Here is a 17,779-nt window from a genome sequence, read left to right as displayed (position 1 = left end):
TCTCAGACAGAGTGTCTAGTCTACTGTAGCTGATGGTGAAGCATGTCTGTCCTGCTGTCTCAGACAGGTGTCTAGTCTACTGTAGCTGATGCTGAAGCATGTCTGTCCTACTGTCTCAGACAGGTGTCTAGTCTACTGTAGCTGATGGTGAAACATGTCTGTCCTGCTGTCTCAGACAGGTGTCTAGTCTACTGTAGCTGATGGTGAAGCATGTCTGTCCTACTGTCTCAGACAGGTGTCTAGTCTACTGTAGCTGATGGTGAAGCATGTCTGTCCTGCTGTCTCAGACAGGTGTCTAGTCTACTGTAGCTGATGGTGAAGCATGTCTGTCCTACTGTCTCAGAGGTGTCTAGTCTACTGTAGCTGATGGTGAAGCATGTCTGTCCTACTGTCTCAGACAGAGGTGTCTAGTCTACTGTAGCTGATGCTGAAGTCATTCAAAGCCTCGACTTTACCACTCAGGATGGAAGTTTCCACCTCTACTATTTTTGCCATGTAATGTTGTTAAAACAAAATCATATTTAACAAAAAATGAATTACTTTGCCACATTTTTTGCAGTATTACTTTAGTGCCTTTGTTGCAAACCGGATGCATATTCATATTATGTGCAGGCTTCCTTTTCACTAGATTAGTATCGTGGATTAACAACAAATGTTGCTACTGAGGAACCATTTTGTGTTTCAGTAGAACTTTTTTATGAGTGCAGCTTTTAGTGAGATCTTTTAATGCTTTTTAATATTTACATTTCAGTCCCCCAAACATATTCATTATATAAATAAGCATGTTTAATTTTGTCTGGGTTACCATTCCAAAATAAATGTGAATATTATTTGCTCATATGTCATTTTAAAGATGAGTAGTCTGGTGTAGATAGCGTCATTAGTGAATACATAAACTGTGATATGATTGGAGTTAAACGGTGTGATTTAAAAAATAAATAAGTTAAGAAACTTGAGTCATCTGCATATATTAACACTTGGTTTTAGTCTATGATTTTGTAAACCCTTGATGTTATTGTTCGATCTAAACTTAAGAGAGCATTTCAATGGCCAGAACAAATACATATGGAGACAACGGACAACCTTGTTTAACTCCTCTGGTCCTTTCAATACTTTCTGAGAAGTAACCATTTATTGCTATGATTTTAAATCTTGGTGTCGCTGTACATGACTTTAACCTGTTGTACAAGAGATTCCCCAAGATTTATCAAAGGTCTTTTTCGAAGTTGTTCTATTCGCTCTGCATTTTGTAAGGAGTTTTGCATCACAGCAATGAAGTGTAAAGGGGCCACGCCAATAATGGATCTTTGAGTAGATCAAAGGTTTGATATACAGTTGAAGTTGGAAGTTTACATACACTTAGGTTGGAGTCATTAACTCGTTTTTCAACCACTCCACAAATTTCTTGTTAACAAACTATAGTTTTGGCAAGTCGGTTAGGACATCTACTTTGTGCATGACACAAGTCATTATTCCAACAATTGTTTACAGACAGAGCATTTCACTTATAATTCACTGTATCACAATTCCAGTGGGTCAGAAGTTTACATACACTAAATTGACTGTGCCTTTTTAAACAGCTTGGAGGATTGTAAACGCTGCTGTGTTTTTCCTGTGCGTTTGACTCCCTCTGTGTGTGTGTGTTCTCAGGGTGAGCCGTTCAGAGATGTGATGAGGAGGATTCAGAGCATGCTGGAAATCCAGGAGAAAGAGTTTGAGAAGGTCAGTACTTTCTTCCCCGTCTTCAATCCCTCTCTCCTCCTCCCTTCCCTCTCTCCTCCTCCCTTCCCTCTCTCCTCCTCCCTTCCCTCTCTCCTCCTCCCTTCCCTCTCCTCCCTGTCCACTCTCTCCTCCTCCCTTCCCTCTTCCTCCTCCCTTTCCCTCTCTTCTCCTCCCTTCCCTCTCTCCTCCTCTTCCCTATTCTTTTCCCCTTCTAAAAACCATTATTTGGACAACAGTAATGTACAATTAATCCCTGCTTCCTCCAATCCTCAGTATCTCCTCCCTCCCATTGCTCTGCATGTCCAAACACTTAAAACTACTGACACATTGCCCTCCCCTCAGCCCTCAAAAGTGAAGTGGAAACTTTAATGATTTTTGTGTTCTAAAAACCATTATTTGGACAACAGTAATGTCCAATTTATCTCATCCCGCAATGACAGTTTTCAGCCCAGACCTTGGCTAGCATTCCAAACATGATTTATATGCCCTCAAATGATCAAACTTATTGATTTAGATTTTTAAATGGACCGCCCTTGCCTATATTAACTAATATAATTATTCATATACACCTACTGTATGATAGCTGGCAAATTGAATTAGCTAGCTAACGTTAGCCTGCCTAGCTGGAACTTCTGAATAAGGAAAATGTTTATTTCCAAATGCGAACCAAACAGAAACATCATTACTTTTACTAGACGTGTTTGACCCGTCGTGTGCATTAGTAGCACATTTTGCTACGCGTTTTACATTCGTTTTTTTACTTAAACTTGTATGTTGACTTCTCCGTATTGACGGTGAGGTTAAAGTTTCGGCTGACTATTCTTAGCGGGATGTACAACCATGGTGAATTGAATTATGGGATGTTTCAGGCCCCTGACGTCAACATAATTGTACACTCGCAAACGGGGAGTCCCCCAAGAGCATAAGGCGAGGTTACCGTAGACAAGGGTGTGTCTTTTATGAGTCTGAAACCTAGCCCTTGTTTCTCTGCTGGCTCCCACTCCCACTTAGCACACAGTGTGAAGGGAGCGTTTTGATACACACAATCATACTGACAGTTGAGCGACGGTTTGAAATGGAATTGCGGCGAAGACCGTTGTTAAAACGCCTACTGTTTTCTGTTGATAAAAACGAGTCGTTTCAGATTACATCCATCAGCCATCTATAGCCTAGCTGCTACATCCATCAGCCATCTATAGCCTAGCCGCTATGCTGCTACATCCATCAGCCATCTAGCTGCTACATCCATCAGCCATCTATAGCCTAGCCGCAATGCTGCTACATCCATCAGCCATCTATAGCCAAGCCGCTATGCTGCTACAGCCATCTATAGCCTAGCCGCCATGCTGCTACATCCATCAGCCATCTAGCCGCTATGCTGCTTCAGCCATCTATAGCCTAGCCGCTATGCTGCTACATCCATCAGCCATCTATAGCCTAGCCGCTATGCTACCTCAGCCATCTATAGCCTTGCCGCCATGCTGCTACATCCATCAGCCATCTATAGCCTAGCCGCTATGCTACTTCAGCCATCTATAGCCTAGCCGCTATGCTACTTCAGCCATCTATAGCCTAGCCGCCATGCTGCTACATCCATCAGCCATCTATAGCCTAGCCGCTATGCTACTTCAGCCATCTATAGCCTAGCCGCTATGCTACTACATCCGTCAGCCATCTATAGCCTAGCCGCTATGCTACTTCAGCCATCTATAGCCTAGCCGCTATGCTACTACATCCGTCAGCCATCTATAACCTAGCCACTATGCTGCTACATCCGTCAGCCATCTATAGACTAGCCGCTATGATGCTACATCCGTCAGCCATCTATAACCTAGCCACTATGCTGCTACATCCGTCAGCCATCTATAGACTAGCCGCTATGATGCTACATCCGTCAGCCATCTATAACCTAGCCACTATGCTGCTACATCCGTCAGCCATCTATAGACTAGCCGCTATGATGCTACATCCGTCAGCCATCTATAACCTAGCCACTATGCTGCTACATCCATCAGCCATCTATAGCCTAGCCGCTACATCCATCAGCCATCTGACCTGTTGAGTGATGAGCAGTTATAACCAGGAGGGCGGAGTATAAACTACTTTGTGACCTGTTATAACCAGGAGGGAGGAGTATAAACCCCTTACTGAATACTCACTGTGTTCTTTGTTTTGTCTGCAGTTCAAGTTTGCGATCGTGATGATGGGCCGGCATCAGCACATCACTGAGGATGAGTACGAGGTCAACCTGAAAGACTTCCAGCCACAGCCAGGTACGGTATACTAACTACTAGTTTTGCACGGTATGCCAAAACTTTGGTACTCTTTGAACACTAGAACATGAAAGACGGGTCGGTACTACAATTTCTGTTACTTTCGAAACTTCTGTCCAATGTCGTGGATGGATTGAGAGGATCCAGTCTCTCTCTTCTCTAGGAGGCGGTAGCTAGCCAGGTTACTTCTCTTCTCTAGGGGGCGGTAGCTAGCCAGGCTACTTGTTTTCTCTAGGGGGCGGTAGCTAGCCAGGCTACTTGTCTTCTCTAGGGGGCGGTAGCTAGCCAGGCTACTTGTCTTCTCTAGAGGGGGCGGTAGCTAGCCAGGCTACTTGTCTTCTCTAGAGGGGGCGGTAGCTAGCCAGGCTACTTGTCTTCTCTAGGAGGCGGTAGCTAGCCAGGCTACTTGTCTTCTCTAGAGGCGGTAGCTAGCCAGGCTATTGTCTTCTCTAGAGGGGCATCCCAGGCTACTTGTCTTCTCTAGAGGGGGCGGTAGCTAGCCAGGCTACTTGTCTTCTCTAGGAGGCGGTAGCTAGCCAGGCTACTTGTCTTCTCTAGGAGGCGGTAGCTAGCCAGGCTACTTGTCTTCTCCAGGGGGGGTAGCTAGCCAGGCTACTTGTCTTCTCTAGTGCTAGCCAGGCTACTTGTCTTCTCTAGGGGGCGGTAGCTAGCCAGGCTACTTGTCTTCTCTAGGGGGCGGTAGCTTGCCAGGCTACTTGTCTTCTCTAGGGGCGGTAGCAGCCAGGCTACTTGTCTTCTCTAGGGGGCGGTAGCTAGCCAGGCTACTTGTCTTCTCTAGGGGGCGGTAGCTAGCCAGGCTACTTGTCTTCTCTAGGGGGCGTAGCTAGCCAGGCTACTTGTCTTCTCTAGGGGCGGTAGCTAGCCAGGCTACTTGTCTTCTCTAGGGGGCGGTAGCTAGCCAGGCTACTTGTCTTCTCTATGGGGCGGTAGCTAGCCAGGCTACTTGTCTTCTCTAGGGGCGTAGCTAGCCAGGCTACTTGTCTTCTCTAGGAGGCGGTAGCTAGCCAGGCTACTTGTCTTCTCTAGAGGCGGTAGCTAGCCAGGCTACTTGTCTTCTCTAGGAGGCGGTAGCTAGCCAGGCTACTTGTCTTCTCTAGAGGCGGTAGCTAGCCAGGCTACTTGTCTTCTCTAGGGGGCGGTAGCTAGCCAGGCTACTTGTCTTCTCTAGGAGGCGGTAGCTAGCCAGGCTACTTGTCTTCTCTAGGGGGCGGTAGCTAGCCAGGCTACTTGTCTTCTCTAGGAGGCGGTAGCTAGCCAGGCTACTTGTCTTCTCTAGGAGGCGGTAGCTAGCCAGGCTACTTGTCTTCTCTAGGAGGCGGTAGCTAGCCAGGCTACTTGTCTTCTCTAGGAGGCAGTAGCTAGCCAGGCTACTTGTCTTCTCTAGAGGGGGCGGTAGCTAGCCAGGCTACTTGTCTTCTCTAGGAGGCGGTAGCTAGCCAGGCTACTTGTCTTCTCTAGGAGGCGGTAGCTAGCCAGGCTACTTGTCTTCTCTAGGTGGGCGGTAGCTAGCCAGGCTACTTGTCTTCTCTAGAGGGGGCGGTAGCTAGCCAGGCTACTTGTCTTCTCTAGGGGGCGGTAGCTAGCCAGGCTACTTGTCTTCTCTAGGGGGCGGTAGCTAGCCAGGCTACTTGTCTTCTCTAGGGGGCGGTAGCTAGCCAGGCTACTTGTCTTCTCTAGGGGGCGGTAGCTAGCCAGGCTACTTGTCTTCTCTAGGGGGGCTAGCTAGCCAGGCTACTTGTGTTCTCTAGGAGGCGGTAGCTAGCCAGGCTACTTGTCTTCTCTAGGGGGCGGTAGCTAGCCAGGCTACTTGTCTTCTCTATGGGGGCGGTAGCTAGCCAGGCTACTTGTCTTCTCTAGGGGCGGTAGCTAGCCAGGCTACTTGTCTTCTCTAGGAGGGGGTAGCTAGCCAGGCTACTTGTCTTCTCTAGAGGCGGTAGCTAGCCAGGCTACTTGTCTTCTCCTAGGGGGCGGTAGCTAGCCAGGCTACTTGTCTTCTAGGGGGGCGGTAGCTAGCCAGGCTACTTGTCTTCTCTAGGAGGCGGTAGCTAGCCAGGCTACTTGTCTTCTCTAGGAGGCGGTAGCTAGCCAGGCTACTTGTCTTCTCTAGGGGGGGGTAGCTAGCCAGGCTACTTGTCTTCTCTAGGAGGGGCGCCAGGCTACTTGTCTTCTCTAGAGGCGGTAGCTAGCCAGGCTACTTGTCTTCTCTAGGGGGCGGTAGCTAGCCAGGCTACTTGTCTTCTCTAGAGGGGGCGGTAGCTAGCCAGGCTACTTGTCTTCTCTAGGGGGCGGTAGCTAGCCAGGCTACTTGTCTTCTCTAGGGGGCGGTAGCTAGCCAGGCTACTTGTCTTCTCTAGAGGGGGCGGTAGCTAGCCAGGCTACTTGTCTTCTCTAGAGGGGCGGTAGCTAGCCAGGCTACTTGTCTTCTCTAGGGGGCGGTAGCTAGCCAGGCTACTTGTCTTATCTAGGGGGCGGTAGCTAGCCAGGCTACTTGTCTTCTCTATGGGGCGGTAGCTAGCCAGGCTACTTGTCTTCTCTAGGGGGCGGTAGCTAGCCAGGCTACTTGTCTTATCTAGGGGCGGTAGCTAGCCAGGCTACTTGTCTTCTCTAGGGGGCGGTAGCTAGCCAGGCTACTTGTCTTCTCTAGGGGGCGGTAGCTAGCCAGGCTACTTGTCTTCTCTAGAGGCGGTAGCTAGCCAGGCTACTTGTCTTCTCTAGGGGCGGTAGCTAGCCAGGCTACTTGTCTTCTCTAGGAGGCGGTAGCTAGCCAGGCTACTTGTCTTCTCTAGGAGGCGGTAGCTAGCCAGGCTACTTGTCTTCTCTAGGGAGGCGGTAGCTAGCCAGGCTACTTGTCTTCTAGGGGGCGGTAGCTAGCCAGGCTACTTGTCTTCTCTAGAGGGGGCGGTAGCTAGCCAGGCTACTTGTCTTCTCTAGGGAGGCGGCTAGCTGGGCTACTTGTCTTCTCTAGGTCTTCTCTAGGGGGCGGTAGCTAGCCAGGCTACTTGTCTTCTCTAGAGGGGGCGGTAGCTAGCCAGGCTACTTGTCTTCTCTAGGGGGCGGTAGCTAGCCAGGCTACTTGTCTTCTCTAGGGGGCGGTAGCTAGCCAGGCTACTTGTCTTCTCTAGGGGGGCTAGCTAGCCAGGCTACTTGTGTTCTCTATGGGGCGTATTTCTATGTAGACTATTGCAATATGGAAGCTTCAGAAATGAGTTTCAATGTGTGTTTTGTCATTTTGGACCGAAACTATTCATTTAATACATTCAATTATTTAGCTGTTATGAATTATAGGTCTAATGTGATTTGACCCAATATTATGGCCATAGATGAACAAATGAACCCCGTCTCAAATTACATGTAGTTGTACAATTATTTAGTGTGCGGAGTTTCTGATATGGGTTTGGATCAGGAACATGGTGTTCTATTTGTACAAGAAATGGAATGTAGAGGAGAAGATATTCTGTGTTGTTGATAACCAGTAGAAAGAACCAAATGTCAGCCCAGTGGTTATTCTGGGACTGTTAGCTAATACGCTTTATTATGTTGTTGCTGTGGTATTGTGGCACTACTGCTAACTACTAACTACTGCTGCTGCTGCTACTACTAACTACCGCTGCCACTTCTACTGCTAACTACTAACTACCGCTGCTGCTGCTGCTACTACTACTACTTCTACTACGAACTACCGCTGCCACTTCTACTGCTAACTACCGCTGCCACTTCTACTGCTAACTACCGCTGCCACTACTACTACTAACTACTGCTGCTGCTGCTACTACTACTACTTCTACTACGAACTACCGCTGCCACTTCTACTGCTAACTACCGCTGCCACTACTACTACTAACTACTGCTGCTGCTGCTACTACTACTACTTCTACTACGAACTACCGCTGCCACTTCTACTACGAACTACCGCTGCCACTTCTACTGCTAACTACCGCTGCCACTACTACTACTAACTACTGCTGCTGCTGCTACTACTACTACTTCTACTACGAACTACCGCTGCCACTTCTACTGCTAACTACTAGCTGCTGCTGCTACTACTACTACTTCTACTACGAACTACCGCTGCCACTTCTACTGCTAACTACCGCTGCCACTTCTACTGCTAACTACCGCTGCCACTACTACTGCTAACTACCGCTGCCACTTCTACTACTAACTACCGCTGCCACTTCTACTACTAACTACCACTACTACTAACTACCGCTGCCTCTTCTGCTACTAACTACCGCTGCCACTTCTACACTAACTACCGCTGCCACTACTACTACTAACCACCGCTGCCACCACTAACTACCGCTGCCACCTACTAACTACCGCTGCCACTTACTACTAACTACCGCTGCCACTTACTACTAACTACTACCGCTGCTACTTGTAACTACTAACTTCTACTACTAACTACCGCTGCCACTTCTACTACCATCTACCGCTGCCACTTCACTACCATCTACCGCTGCCACTTGTACTAAACTACCGCTGCCACTTGTACTACTAACTACCGCTGCCACTTGTACTACTAACTACCGCTGCCACTTCTACTACTAACTACCGCTGTCACTTGTACTACTAACTACCGCTGCCACCTCTACTACTAACTACCGCTGCCACCTCTACTACTAACTACCGCTGCCACTTCTACTACTAACTACCGCTGCCACCTCTACTACTAACTACCGCTGCCACCTCTACTACTAACTACCGCTACCACTTCTACTACTAACTACCGCTGCCACCTCTACTACTAACTACCGCTGCACTTACTACTAACTACCGCTGCCACTCTACTACTAACTACTACTGCTAACTACTACTAACTACTACCACCTCTACTACTTACCACCGCTGCCACCTCTACTACTAACACCGCTGCCACTTCTACTACTAACTACCGCTGTTACTACTAACTACCGCTGCCACTTCTACTACTAACTACCGCTGCCACTTCTACTACCATCTACAGCTGCCACTACTACTACTACTAACTACCAGCTGCCACTACTACTACTAACAGAATTCTACTACTAACTACCGCTGCCACCTGTACTACTAACACTACCACTTGTACTACTAACTACCAGGCTTGTACTACTAACTACCGAATGTTGTACTACTAACTATGCCTGTACTACTAACTACCGTGCCACTTGTACTACTAACTACTACCACCTACTACACCACTTGTACTTCCCGCTGCCACTTGTACTCTAACTACCGCTGTTGTACTACTAACTAACATGCCCTTGTACTACTAACTACCGCTGCCACTTGTACTACTAACCACCGCTGCCACTTCAGACTACTAACTACCGCTGTGGTTTTGTACAACTAACTAAGCCACTTCTACCAACTACCGCTGCCACTTCTACTACATTTACATTTACATTTAAGTCATTTGCAGACGCTCTGTCCAGAGCGACTTACAAATTGGTGAATTCACCTTCTGACATCAGTGGAACAGCCACCATCTACCGCTGCCACTACTACTACTACTAACTACCGCTGCCACCTCTACTACTAACTGCCTCCACTTCTAACTACCGCTCCACTTCTCCCTAACTACCGCTGCCACTTCCTGGTCCTAACTACCGCTGCCACTTCTACTACTAACTACCGCTGACTACTACTACTAACTACCGCCCACTAACTACTACTCTACCGCTGCCACCACTACTACTAACTACCGCAACCTCTACTACTAACTACCGCTGCCACCTCTTACTAACTACCGCTGCCACTTGTACTACTAACTACCGCTGCCACTTCTACTACTAACTACCGCTGCCACTTCTACAACTAACTACCGCTGCCACTTCTACAACTAACTACCGCTGCCACTTCTACTACATTTACATTTACATTTAAGTCATTTAGCAGACGCTCTTATCCAGAGCGACTTACAAATTGGTGAATTCACCTTCTGACATCAGTGGAACAGCCACCATCTACCGCTGCCACTACTACTACTAACTACCGCTGCCACCTCTACTACTAACTGCCGCTGCCACTTCTACCTCTTCCGCTGTCCTCTACTACTAACTACCGTTCCCTTCTCCCTAACTACCGCTCTTCTTCTACTCCTAACTACCGCTCCACTACTACTACTAACTCCGCTGCCACTACTACTACTACTACTAACTACCGCTGCCACACTACCTACTAACTACCCTCCACTCTACTACTAACACCGCCTCTCTCCTAACTACCGCTCCACCTCTAACTACCAGGCTGCCACCTCTACCACTAACTCCGCTGATGACTACTAACTACCGCTGCCACCTACTAACTACCGCTGCCACCCTAACTACTCTCCCCACTAACTACCCCCACCACCAACCACCGCTGCCTTAACTACCGTGCCACCACTGAGCCGCTGCCACCACTAACTACCTTCCACTTGTACTACTAACTACCGCTGCCATTGTACTACTAACTACCGTCACCTCTACTATAACTACATCCATCCATTACTACTAACTACCGCTGACCTGATGATAACTACCGAAGATGACTACTAACTACCGTTTACCCCTTAACTACACCTGCAACTACTAACTCCGCTGCCACCTCCTACTTACCGCTGCCCTACACTAACTGGGGCTGCACACCCTACTAACTACTGTTTACTTACCACCGCTAGGTTTTACTACTAACTACCAATGCCACTTTGGTTTTTAACTACCGCTGGATGAAACTACTAACTACCGCTGCCAGAAACTACCATCTACAGCTGCCACTACTACTACTACTAACTCCGCTGCCACTACTACTATAACTACCGCTTCTCCTTTACTCACTAACTACCGCGTTTCCATCTTACTAAAAAAAACCTGTACTACTAACTACCGCTGCCACTTGTACTGCTAACTACCGCTGCCACTTGTACTAAAACCGCTGCCACTTGTACTACTAACTACCGCTGCCACTTGTACTACTAACTACCGCTAAACTTGTACTACTAACTAAGCTGCCACTTGTACTACTAACTACCGCTGCACTTGTACTACTAACTACCGCTGCCACTTGTACTACTAACTACCGCTGCCACTTGTGACTACTAACTACCGCTGCCACTTGTACTACTAACTACCGCTGCCACTTGTACTACTAACTACCGCTGCCACTTGTACTACTAACTACTGCCACTTTGTACTAACTACCGCTGCCACTTCTACAACTAACTACCGCTGCCACTTCTACAACTAACTACCGCTGCCACTTCTACTACATTTACATTTACATTTAAGTCATTTGTTGGGACGCCTTTATCCAGAGCGACTTACAAATTGGTGAATTCACCTTCTGACATCAGTGGAACAGCCACCATCTACCGCTGCCACTACTACTACTAAACTACCGCTGCCACCTCTACTACTAACTGCCGCTGCCACTTCTAACTACCGCTGCCACTTCTGGTCCTAACTACCGCTGCCACTTTTAACTGTTGCCACTTCTACTACTAACCCGCTGTTGGGGGAGTTACTAACTGCCCTGCCACTACTACTACTACTACTAACTCCCTGCCACCACTACTACTAACTACCGCTGCCACCTCTACTACTAACTACCGCTGCCACTTACTACTAACTACCGCTGCCACCTTGTACTACTTTACCGCTGCCACTTGTACTACTAACTACCGCTGCCACTTACTACTAACTACCGCTGCCACTTCTACAACTAACTACCGCTTTGTGTAACTACCGGACTTTACTACATTTACATTTACATTTAAGTCATTTAGCAGACGCCTTGTCCAGAGCGAGATTTACAAATTGGTGAATTCACCTTCTGACATCAGTGGAACAGCCACCATCTACCGCTGTGTTACTACTACTACTAACTACCGCTGCCACCTCTACTACTAACTGCCGCTGCCACTTCTACTACTAACTACCGCTGTCACCTCTACTACTAACTACCGCTGCTTCTACTCCTAACTACCGCTGCCACTTCTGTGTACTAACTACCGCTTTACTACTACTACTAACTACCGCTGCCACTACTACTACTACTACTAACTTCGCTTACCACTACTACTAACTACCGCTGTTACTACTAACTACCGCAAGATTCTACTAACTGCCACTTCTACTAACTACCGCTGCCACTCACTACTAACTTTGTGAAGAGATTACTAACTTGTGCCACTTATTTAAAACTAACTATCGCTGCCACCTTACTACTAACTACCGCTGACCTTCTACTAACGATGTTATTGGTTGGCTTACTACTAACTCCGATTCAATTTCTACTATAACTACCGCTGCCACTTCTACTACTAACTCACCGCTGCCACTTTACTACTAACTACCGCTTTTTACTACTAACTACCGCTGCCACTTCTACTACTAACTACCGTGATACTAACTACCGCTTCAGATTCTTAACTACCGCTGTTTTAACTACCGCTGGTTCTAACTACCGCTGCCACCACTAATCTTTAGAACTACTTTGTCACCACTAACTACCGGGTTGGACTAACTAGCTGCCCCACTAACTACCGCTCCACCACTAACTACCGCTGCCACCACTTTAGGCCACCACTAACTACCGGCTGCCACCACTAACTACCGGTTCCACTTTACCGCCCAACTAACTACCGCTGCCACCACTAACTGCTGCTAACTGACCGCTGCCATTGTACAGGGCTCACCGCTCCACCTGTACTAAACTTTTAGGAGCCTGTACTACTAACTACCGCTGACTGAGTTACTACTAACTACCCTAGTTTACTACTAACTACCGCTGCACTTACTACTAACTAAGTACCACTTTGATACTAACTAGACTGCTACTACTAACTACTGCCAATTTTACTCCTAACTACCGCTGGACTACTAACTAACTAGGCCATTACTACTAAAAAACTACCTGCCACCTTTGGGTCCTAACTACCGCTGCAATGATGACTACTAACTACCGCTGCCACCCGTCTACTACTAACTACCGCTGTATTTTGATACTAACTAGTGCTGAAAATACTAACTACCGCTGAACTACTAACTACCGCTGCCACCACTAACTACCGCTGCCACCACTAACTAAAACATGTGAAACTAACTTGCTGCCACCACTAACTACCGCTGCCACCACTAACTACCGCTGACCACTAACTACCGCTGCCACCACTAACTACCGCTTCCACCACTAACTACCGCTACCACTAACTACCGCTGCCACCACTAACTACCGCTGACCACTAACTACCGTTGACCACTAACTACCGCTGACTACTACTACTAACTTGCCACTACTACTCCTAACTACCACTGCCACTGTCTACTCCTAACTACCGCTGCCACTCTGGTCCTAACTACCGCTGCACCTCTACTCCTAACTAGGAGACCTGGTTAACTACCGCTGCCACCTCTACTCCTAACTACCGCTGCCACCTCTGGTTAAAGAGGAACTACCGCTGACCTGTCCTAACTACCGAAGGGAGGAGACTCCTAACTACCGCTGCCACCTCTACTCCTAACTACCGCTGACCTCTACTCCTAACTACCGCTGGAGACCTCTACTTAACTAGAGGACTACTACTACTAACTACCGCTGCCACTTCTACTACCACCACCAGGCTTCCTCTCTCAGAATGAACTGGTTAAAGAGGAAGGGAGGACTACCACCACTACTACTACTGCTAACTACTACTACTAACACTACCAACTACCACCACCACCAGGCTTCCTCTCTCAGAATGTTAAATGTGCTGTGGTTTTGAGACACTAAACCACCCACCACCAGGCTTCCTCTCTCTCAGAATGTTAACTATATGCTGTGGTATTGTGACACTACTACCACCACCACCAGGCTTCCTCTCTCAGAATGTTAACTATGTGCTGTGGTATTGTGACACTACTACCACCACCAGGCTTCCTCTCTCTCAGAATGTTAACTATGTGCTGTGGTATTGTGACACTACTACCACCACCACCACCAGGCTTCCTCTCTCTCAGAATGTTAACTATGTGCTGTGGTTTTGTAACATCCTCTTCTCCCTCTAGGTAACATGTCCCACCCTCGACCCTGGTTAGGCCTGGACCACTTCAACAAAGCCCCGAAGAGAGGTCGCTATACCTACCTGAGAAAGCTATCAAGATCCACAACTGAGCAACCTCCTCTCCCTCTTCCTCCTCCCTCTTCCTCCTCCCTCTTCCTCAACCCTCTTCCTCAACCCTCTTCCTCTTTCTACCTCCTCTCTCTCTCCTCCTCTCTCCTCTTCCTCATCCCTCTTCCTCCTCAAGACTTTCTCCTCTTCCTCCTCTCTTCCTCTCTCCTCTCCTCCTCTCTCCTCTCCCTCCTCTCTCCTCTTCCTCCTCTCTCCTCTTCCTTCTCCTCTCTCTCTCCTCCTCTGAAATCCTCCTCTCTCCTCTTCCTCTCTCTCTCTCCTTTCTCCAACCCACCATAACCACAGCCTGTAACCAACCAAGTGTCTGTGCCCCACCTCTAACACCTTCCACAGACAGACACCGTGATGTCTCCTGTCACACGGATCCATCCATCCATTAGCAGGCTGCTGATGATGATGATGATGATGATGAATACTATACCACCCCTTCCACCCAAACCCCCTCTCCCCCTTCCTCCCTCCACCACCGCCCTTCTACTGTTTTTGAGGCTGTTAGGTTTTTGGCTTCTAAACTCCGACTGCCTATTTTTGTCTGGATGAAAGAAATTAAATTGGAGAAAGGACAGGAAGATGAACTTGACTTTTTCCTGGTTTATTTTGTTTTTAATAATAAGAGTTGTTTGAAAACGTCAAGAGCGCTGCTGCGTATAGTGGTGGTGGTGGGGGGGGGGGGCAGAGAAAAGAGATAGGCGACGACATCGTTAGCAGAAACCAAGAAGGATGATCTGGTCTTTTAAAGAAGAGAACCAGTTGCAGAAGGGTTGAAGCTTGAGACTAGTATTTCTGATGTGATCCTCTTCATATCCCCCCCCTTCTCCTTTAGTCAACTAGTCAAAGTGTTTCCATCTTTAAAAAAAAAAAAATCCGTTTTTGTCTTTTTTTCTGCAATATCTTCTTGTATAATAAATTTAAAACCCACAGCATCTGTTTAAAATAAATGTAAAAAGAGAAGAAGTGGTCTGTACTTTCATCGTGCACGTTGACGCTCCATATCAAAGCCGTTTCTCAGGACTGGTAAACGGCAACTTTGGTCCTACTTATGATTTTAATGTTGCCCTTGACTGAGGGTTTGTGTTGGGGGAGTTTAACTGAGGGTTTGAGATGGGCTGTACCACCTCTGGTGTTGGGGGAGTTTGACTGAGTAGCGCTGCTTTAGTAGGAAGCTTCGGCCGTTAGTGAGCCCTCTGGTTTCACCATATATACACAGAACCAGTGTTACTATAATTATTATTAGAACAACAAACACACTGACCTTTTTTCTTAAGCACAGATGGAATGCCCTCCCTCCTCCCTAAAAGCCCATCATAGTTGGCTTTGTGAAGAGATTTGAAATTGTGTGTATATATTTAAAAAAAATAAAAACACAAAAAAAAAACATGTGAAATGAGAAACACAGAACGATGTTATTGGTTGGCTACAAACTGAGAAGATTCAGGTGTTCATATTTCTTGTGTAGTTTTTATTTTATTTTTTAGGGGTTCCTTGATTCTTTAGATTCTTGTTTTGGTTCTGTTTTAGGGGGTTCCTTGATTCTTTAGATTCTTGTTTTGGTTCTGTTTTCTCCTGTTTTGTTTTAACTAACGGCACCCGTTGGTTCTGATAGTGATGTTAAGGGTTAAGATAACGAGCTGCGCTACTGACCGGTGGGATTAGGGTTCAAAAATTATAACTTTTCCCCCAAAAACTCAGGTTTTCCACACATCCCAGTTGGAGGATTCCAGACTACCTGCGTATACCCTGATTCAGAGGAATCATCCAACAGGGATTTCTGGAAAACCCAGGGAATTCTGGGAAAAAAATTTACTGGAGTTTTGTCACCCTGATGATGAGATCAGGGCCCGTTATCCACAAAGAGTCTTTGATTTAGGAGTGCTGATCTAGGATCTGTCCGCAAGCTTATTCCTTTACGATCTAAAAAGGCCAAACTGCTGCTAGACCAGCTCTACTATCCCGAGACTCTTGGCGGATACGGGCCCAGATCAACGCCCTTGTTCCTCCTTGATTGGGTGTGTTTCCAGTTGAAGCTCGTCCCTGTAGCAGCAGTGTACCACAACTACTCCTGTATATTGCCTTTTTTTTTTTTTTTTTGCTGGAAAATGTATGTTGAATAAAATTTTCTATAAAAACATGTGCGCTCGCTGCCAGTCCTGTCTGAGTCGAGTTAAAACCAGGTTTTATATGGAGTGAGTGTATATAGACCGAGCGGACAGAACATGACGTTGACTGACCAGGGTGAAATACTTTGATCCCTTATTGATGTCGCTTCAATCGGTGTAGATGAAGGGGAGGAGACCTGGTTAAAGAGGAAGGGGAGGAGACCTGGTTAAAGAGGAAGGGGAGGAGACCTGGTTAAAGAGGAAGGGGAGGAGACCTGGTTAAAGAGGAAGGGGAGGAGACCTGGTTAAAGAGGAAGGGGAGGAGACCTGGTTAAAGAGGAAGGGGAGGAGACCTGGTTAAAGAGGAAGGGGAGGAGACCTGGTTAAAGAGGAGGAGACCTGGTTAAAGAGGAAGGGGAGGAGACCAGGTTAAAGAGGAAGGGGAGGAGACCAGGTTAAAGATGAAGGGGAGGAGACCAGGTTAAAGAGGAAGGGGAGGAGACCTGGTTAAAGAAGGATTTTTAAGACTACAGACAACTGAGACATAGATTGTGTATGTGTTGCCATTCAGAGGGTGAATTCACAAGACAAAAGATTAGGTGCGTTTGAACGGGGGTCTGGTAGTAGATGACAGGCGCACCGGTTTGTGTCAAGAAATGCAAATCTGCTTTTCACACTCAGCAGATTCCTGTGTGTACCAAGAATGGTCCCCCACCTAAAGGACATCCAGCCAACTGGACACAACTGTGGGAAGTATTGGAGTCAACATGGGCCAGCATCCCTGTGGAAGGCTTTCGCCACCTTGTAGAGTCAACATGGGCCAGCATCCCTGTGGAAGGCTTTCATCACTGTACGGTCCATACCCCACCAATTGAGGCTGTTCTGATGGCAAAAGGGGGGTTGCGCAACTCAATATTAAGGTGTTCTTAATGTTTTGTACACTCACTGTATATACTGGATGTATATGTTAAAACAATGCTGAGAAGGACAGCACCAGGACGAGCAAGTTGTCTTGTTGGCCTACTTCCAGAAATATACCAAATTATGTTTACAGAAAATTTAGTGGAGTTGTGCTGTGGATGAAGTGTATTCAGACCCTTGACTAGTTCCACACATTGTTACGTTTACAGCCTTATTCTATAAATGATTAAATATTTGTTCTTCCTCAGCAATCTACACACAATACCCCATAATGACATCACAATACTCCATAATGACATCACAATACCCCCATAACGACAAAGTGAAAACAGTTTTTTTTTGTTCTGTTTTTTGAAATGTTTGCAAATGTATTAAAAACAGAAATATCTGGTCTCGAAATTGAGCTCAGTGGCATCGTGTTTCCATTGATAACCCTTGATGTTTCCATAACTTTATTAAAGTCTACTAGTGGAATTTAGACTCTACTTGGAGTAAATGAAATTGATTGGACACGATTTGGAAAGGTGAACACCTGTGGTTAGAATGTCCCACAGGTGGCATGGAGCAAAAACCAAGCCATGAGGTTGAAAGGAATTGTCCGAGAGCTCCGA

At 47.0% G+C, this 17,779-nt stretch overlaps 1 pseudogene; it reads left to right on the top strand.

The window, feature by feature from the left end:
- Positions 1-14,132, top strand: part of LOC135536971 (ubiquitin carboxyl-terminal hydrolase 7-like) — a 104,958-nt pseudogene extending 90,826 nt beyond the window's left edge.
- Positions 14,133-17,779: the final 3,647 nt, after the last annotated feature.

Source organism: Oncorhynchus masou, unplaced genomic scaffold, assembly GCF_036934945.1.
Source record: "Oncorhynchus masou masou isolate Uvic2021 unplaced genomic scaffold, UVic_Omas_1.1 unplaced_scaffold_690, whole genome shotgun sequence".
In the NCBI taxonomy this organism is placed as follows: Eukaryota; Metazoa; Chordata; class Actinopteri; order Salmoniformes; family Salmonidae; genus Oncorhynchus; species Oncorhynchus masou.
Note: the sequence above shows the minus strand (reverse complement) of the source record. Positions and strands in the feature narration are given on the sequence as shown.